A 7,422-nucleotide genomic window follows, 5' to 3' on the forward strand; every position below is an offset into this window, starting at 1 on the left:
TATAGCCTGACAACCTCAGCATGTAACACGCCAGGGGTACCCATTCCACCACCTGGGGCACACAACCCAGTTGCTCTGTGGGCAGAGCGCCCTAGCCCCCGGCTAGGGTTCTGAGCACAATTTAGTCGCCTTTTACGACAAGCTTAGCGCTGCTGCAGGCCTATTCTTTTGACACCTGGACCTGCACGGGTCGCATCAATGCCATACCCCTACATTGAATATCACCCAAAGGGGTACCGGTTCGAGGGGTAATATATGATAATTGAATCACTGGGAGCCGTCCATGCTACATCCGACAGGGTAGCCAAGAACGTTTAAAACCCCTCAGTCAGCCAATCAATGGGATGGAAATTATGCCAAAGAAGCAATATTGAAATGGAAATTGTGTCAACAAATATTTTTAAAAATAAAATTGCCGAAATTCATAGCCAGTATCGCTTTTACTAAAACGCCATCAATCTGAATCAAAAATGTATTAATGTTGTCATAAAAGCAATTGTTTGCAAAACCCTCAGCTTTACAAAGCATCAAATCGGGGAAAAAAACAGATAATGAACCGATTCATGCAATGACATAGCCTATTGCTCAAAGAATTCCAATAACTTGCTGTTACATACATCTTGTTTCCCATTACTTAAAATAATTATATTCGACTGGGAGACAAATATTTGAACACAACAGATTCATGTGGATTTGTGTAATATGGAGAAAAAAGTTTCTCAAGCAAGGAACCAGAGATTTTATATAAAGGGGTTTCAAAGCTATTATTTGCTCATTTTTGTCCAAATTTTGCAGGTAAGTAACGAAAAGAGGATTTCAACAACCAGTACCCACTTGAGTCCGCCCTTGTACCTCCATATTAAAAACCGATCATTCATAAGAACAGGGACTATTTCAACCATTTTAACCATGCATATATATATTTTTTCCCCTAGCACTGCGACTCCAATTGATAAATCGTTTAATTATGGATTTAAGCACTATAGGGACATTCATAGATCAGGTCTAAGATACACCTCTTCCCACAGGAATAAATCAGAACATGTTATAAATTCCATTTAATATGGACACCCCGGGTATTCAGATACCTGAAATTATAGATTCACTTACCATTTACTCAGACAAAGGAAAACGGTACAGTATTTAAACGAAAGGGGGATAAATGCTGCTAAAATGTAGTAATTTCATACCAGCTATGCTAAATCTTAATTTCATATAATATACACATGTACCTATACACGCCCAGCAATTTAAAATCGGAACAAAAATAGAACTGGATAGTAACTATAGTTGAGTATACCTCAAAAATGCTAGATGGATACAAGAGTACAACGACCAGACGTTATCTTAACACAGAAATTTTATTTTTGTTAAAATGTCATCTTCCTATTTAGTAGTGGAGGACCAATTATCCTTGCTTTAGTTGGTATGGATGAACAGTGACATAAAATAAGGATTTTCGGAGCAGACTTTGTAAGATTCATGCAAATTCTATAAAATGTGATACACCAAAAAAAGGGGGCTACACATTTTTATTTTTGTTAATCAGTTGCTTTTTGGGTCTATCTGATGAAATGTATAATTATTCATTCCAATCTGTCTGCTCTTATGAGATAATCCACATCGAAAATCAAAAAGTTTTTATTGTATTTTAGTGTCATTTACAGAATTATCTCCCTTAATTTTGAATTCTACTGTACATTCTACATAAATTTTACATCCCAAGAGCATGGGTTATATGAAAAACCAGGTTAAATTCTGTTAAATATAACCTTTTGAATAAAATATCAAAAATAAAAATGTAAAGGCTTTCCAAGCATGTATCACATTTTGCATGATTCTTAGCTAGAGAGATACTTAACAAATACTAGTAAACAGACATTGATCTAATGGATTACTTAGGTTTTATTAGCATTCACAACTGTTAATCTAAAAATAAAAAGCAAAAATGTATTCCACAAACTGGTGAAAAATATCTTACAAGAATGAACAAATTCATTTTTGCACTAAAATTTGAGTGGTATTAATTGGCTATTCCATATGTAAATTAAGGATCTTTCCTAAAACTGGCTAGGTTAAACATAATGATCATGATAAAATTTACATGAAATAAACTTCCTGTAAAGTAAGTATTGGTGGAAGTATCTCGTAAGGTAGACCCAGCTAATACTTTCAAAACTATTAACTTTTTAGACCTGTTCCAATTTTTTTCTTAAATAACAATGTTTGTACTATGATCAATAATATTTACATGTACTTCCATCATTATCTCATCCCATTATTTTGAAACTATCAATTTATGCAGAGCTTGATTCACATACTTCACCTGAACTTATTTTATTTTTGCTTGTGCAGTGAAGATTATCTAAACAGACATTATAAATATAATGTGTGATTGATAGTACCATATAAAGATAGGCATAAAATAAGAACACCAAGTCCATCCAGAATTCTATAATAAATCATTGTAAAAATTTAGAAACAAAACAAGTATACTTCAACTATAACAGAAAAATAAGGCAAACTCTTACAGATGATATCCATATGTATAGCAACTTACAAATATATTCTAACATACGATGTAGATCCCAGATCATCTACCTTTACCTCACAACATTATTGTTGAACCTCCAGTATTTCCAACACTGAATCATGATTGATTGATTGTTGGGGTTTAACGCCTGAGCAGCTATATTCAGGCGACACACAATGAATCATGATCAGGGAATTCTGTGAAATATACCAGTCATGTAATTTCATGTACATGAAAAGCTAAAAACATTAAGAAATAGAACAGATATAATTTTAAAATGTCTTAATCAATGTAAGTAGCCCCCGAACAAAGAATCATGCAGAAAGTAATTTATTGTTAAAAAAATCAAATACCTTAATTTGCAGTATTGAAATTCAAGAATGGTTTTCTAGTAGCCAAGTAAAAAGGTAGTTTTTTTTCATTTTAAGGGAGATAACTCAGATTTTGCCAACACAATCACCTAAAAAAAGTTTACTAGAAAGCTTCATGTGAATTCCATAAATGAAATGCCACAAGCTTGTAAATATATTTTCATGTTCCTTAGATAGACAACTACTTAATTAAACTGTCAATATCTGGATATGAATACCTCCATACATTCAAATGAGTTTGAAATAAACAAGTTTTTTGTTTGTATGTTGTATGGATACATTTTTACCACATCTTGTTCACTCCCTTCCCAATAAAATATAAAATGCAATACATCATACCAATCAGCTTTATTCAACAATTATTTTTGTTCTTATATCAATTATTTTCAATAGTTGGTAGGGGTCTGGTATAACTTTTCAAAGATTAAAACCGTTATTCTGCTTTGTGTACTGTGTGAAAAAGAAAGTTTTTGGTGAAAAAAATATAGAAAACACACAATAATACTGGTCCCCGTGTCACATAACTTTGAAAAAAAAAATACTGCAGTCTAAATTCTTAATTTTTTTAACATCATCAATTTCAAAGACTTTGATTGGAGTTCCCATGGCAGGTATGAATATTCTCAGACTTTTCAAAAAGTTTTGTGACACACAGGCCAAATGGTGCATGTGAAAATTACCACTTGGACTAGTTCAAAATATCCTTATAGTAAATTTAAAAATAAATTCTACCCTGATTAGAGAGTTTCTGCTTAATTAATGTTCACAAAACATACAGTGTACTGAACATGGAGGATGAACGAACACAAAACAAGAAAGTAAACCTAATTTTCACTTACATGGTTTTATGAAATGTGCATTTCATACAAATAGTTAAATATACATAATTAAAAAGAAACAAATAGGCAGTTGGTATTCAATTCATTAGGATATCATAAAGCAAAAAAAATTTCACAGATATGATTTAAATCATTTTTAGTGATGCATTCGAAAACAGGACACATTTGCTCGTCATATTTTGGTCTAAATAATTTCCAGCTATTACTCCATCTTATTTTTAAATATCAAAACATAAATAATTCAAACTTGATGTGAAAATATTAAATTAAGGATCTGTGAAAATTACCGGCTATACAAAATATCTGATTAATTTAACAATAGTTAACAGTAATCTACTAAGAAATTAAATCAAAGTGCTGTTAGCCCAGGTTTTTTTTTATTCTTGTGAAAATTGTAGCATGAACAAAATTTGTAAGATTACATGATGCAAAATAAAACTATAATCATACACTTGCATTTCCCAAATTATTTACAAATATTTTTCCTAATATGTAAAAACTGAGTGTCAATCAATGCAACTGATATCTGAAATAAAAACTGTAATTTATAATTAGACATTATCCAACTTAACACACATTTTGTTGTTTCACATTTTTCCCAATTTTTTGACACCTGCTCAAAAGTTAATTTGCAATCACATTTCAAAAGTATTTCAACAGAGTATTATCCTACACTGAAATTATACTCAAACAGAAGTAATTTTAGTTTAAAAAAGTAATTTCTTTGATCAATATTAGATTCTCAAAAATGGACACTTCGTATCAATTTGAATTTTCCCATCAATTGTACTTGTTTAAAATCACTGCTTTTCACTTCCTGTTTATCGATGATAGGATGAAGATTTTATTGATAATTGTATTCAGCGGAACATGCATAGCACATTTAATGCTTCTTGACATATTACTGCAAGAACTTCATGTTAATTTACTACTTAACATTGAAAAAGGAGTCCCTCAAATCTTCAGTTCATTTAAAGACTTGATCTTAATTTTATTTGCAGAAATAATCGAATATTATTGAGCTGAATTACTGCCAGAACCATATATATAGGTTATAACAGATGTATTGAATGATATAAAAGGAATTACATTTGGACTATATTTTTGTGTATTGTTCAGAAACAGTAGGGAAATTCCAGGCATAAATCAGCAACTTAAGGTATTTTGATAAATCAACCCCCACACCCCCAAAATCTAAATATGACTAAATTTATTATCACAGGATCTGTTTACACTGCATAACAAAGTTTATGAAAATTTACATTAACCAGATATACAATATACTAGTAAACTGACAGAGTATTTCTATATCCAGTAGCTGCACAATGAATTCACAGGGTTTTTTTCTATTAAGGTAGCAACATTTCATAATAGGGGCCACTAAAATAATTTCTTGGTTGCTAAGAAACACGTTTTCAAGAATCAACACAGTTAGAAATGAAAAACAACTTTAACAGATCTGACATCAAAACTGGTCTGATTACTTCCTATTAAAAAAATCAGAGATTACTTTAAAATAAGTTAATATGATGACCATCCACAAAGGAAATATAGTATCAATGCAATGGATGTGCATCCCTGTTTGAGAGAAAAATAATTGGTTTCTCAACAAGAGGTTCCTTAGCTGACTCCCAACCAATGACACTCACTCAATCTCACCCTATCATGTTTATATGTCAATAAACAATCTGCATCTGCCCCTTTACTCATAAAATTACAAAGTTACTGGGTTTAAATGCATTAAATTATGCATCTACGTACATTTAATTCAATTGATAAAATAATAAACCTGAGATTGAAAGTGATAGTGATTTTAGTACACATATACATCATACATTGTATTGATGAAGTTTAAGGAGGTAGACCTGGGGTAAGGGACATAACTCTTGAAATCAGTGATATGTTTGCAACATATTCAATTTCGTCAAAGCCTGTCAAGCTTTCATTTGAAATAGAATGAAATAAATCCAAGTCACTTTGATAGCTGATAGTGATGTAAAATGCATTGCACAAACATTCCAATGATTTGTAAGAGTTGAGTCCCTTATCCAAGGTCTACCTCCTTAAATTGAATAGTTAAGTCATGATTCAGCAGACAATTTCACAAAAATGGTTTAGGAGTGAAAAATTGTTCCTTTGTTATGATAAACTCTACACTTACAACTTTTTGTGAAAATGGTGACAGAAATAGAAATTAATATAAAATGTATACTTGTTATAATATTTGTTAATATCAATACGAAAGTTCAATGAACAAGTTATTAACTTTGACTTTAATGCCCTGGGCTAATATACATATCAAGTTTGAAAGTATGAATGTTTAAGTGTCAGTCAGTGGTTAAATTCACAAAAAGAAAAAGTTTTATATGGTATATTTGTTGCAAATAGTAACATCACAATGTTGCTTTCTTTAACAATGTCACTTCTTACGACTGACGGCTTTTAGTGAAATTGAAAACAAGTTTGCGCAACTTTCACATTGAAACTAGTTATTTTAATAGCAGGATTATATCCCCTACTTGTAAGCATGTTTCATGTTTTCCAATTAAGGACATTTGTCCATTCTATAACTATCACCATCATTATTTATATCAATATTTTATTTTCCAATTAAGAACAGCAATAATTTTTTTCTGCATTTGGGCCTCATGTTTTGGCCGGTTGTTAAAACTTAATTAAAATAGGTTCATGTCTATCTCAGTAGTAACTGTATCTTTAAATCATTCAAAATAAGGAAACAACAAATTAAAATAATACTGACTTAATGTTGGAGATCATCAATCTGTTAGCTTTCAATAACAAAAAACAAATACTAAAACAAAACTGACAGAAAAAAATATCTAGCAATTTTTTTAAAGCGAATACAAACTATATCTTTCAGTTCTAAAATATTTACAAAACTAAAATATACAATACAACTATAAAGCTTAACTTGAGGTGGGTAATATTTGTATTTTTCTTTGACAAGTGAAACAGAACAAAAATTTCTTTATTTTGAGTCTAAAGAATCATAAGTTACCAAAAATGTTCTTTATTTCCAAGAATGCCCTCTAAAAATTGACAAAGATAAAAAAATTGGGGTGGGAATTTCAAAATCAGGATCAGTATCTAGTAATGAGATAATATAACGCACAAATCTTTCATTTCTTGGTGACTAAAACAATGTTTCTTCTCTGATACTGCTTTTGTTAATGGATTTATAACAAATCTATACCCCAAATAGCAAATATCTGGTAAGAAATAAAAAATAAAATCCTTCCCCCAGCCCCATATTTTTTGTGAAAGTTTGAGAATTTACCATTTAAGTTTACATGATCTTAGTGTAAAACCAAAGTAAAACAAAAAATAATTATCATATTTTGATTATAATTTTATCATTTGCTTGTATTAATGTCCAAATACAATACCATTGGTGGTCATGTGAGAGGTCAATATTAAGTCATAATATTTGACCTGTTGACCTTTCAAGTCTCAGAAATCAAAAATATATTTGTTCTACAAAGAGAGCAGAGAGAATTTAGGATGGCTTCATTTGTTCTACAAAGAGAGCAAAGAGAATTTAGGATGGCTTCATTTGTTCTACAAAGAGAACAAAGAGAATCTGGGATGGCTTCTTTGTTCTATATAGAGAGTGAAGGGAATTTGGGATGGCTTTATACATACTACAAAAAGAAGCAAA

The sequence above is a fragment of the Perna viridis genome, chromosome 3 (assembly GCF_037379345.1).
Source record: "Perna viridis isolate PV_CMFRI_1.1 ecotype Kerala chromosome 3, ASM3737934v1, whole genome shotgun sequence".
Lineage (NCBI taxonomy): Eukaryota > Metazoa > Mollusca > Bivalvia > Mytilida > Mytilidae > Perna > Perna viridis.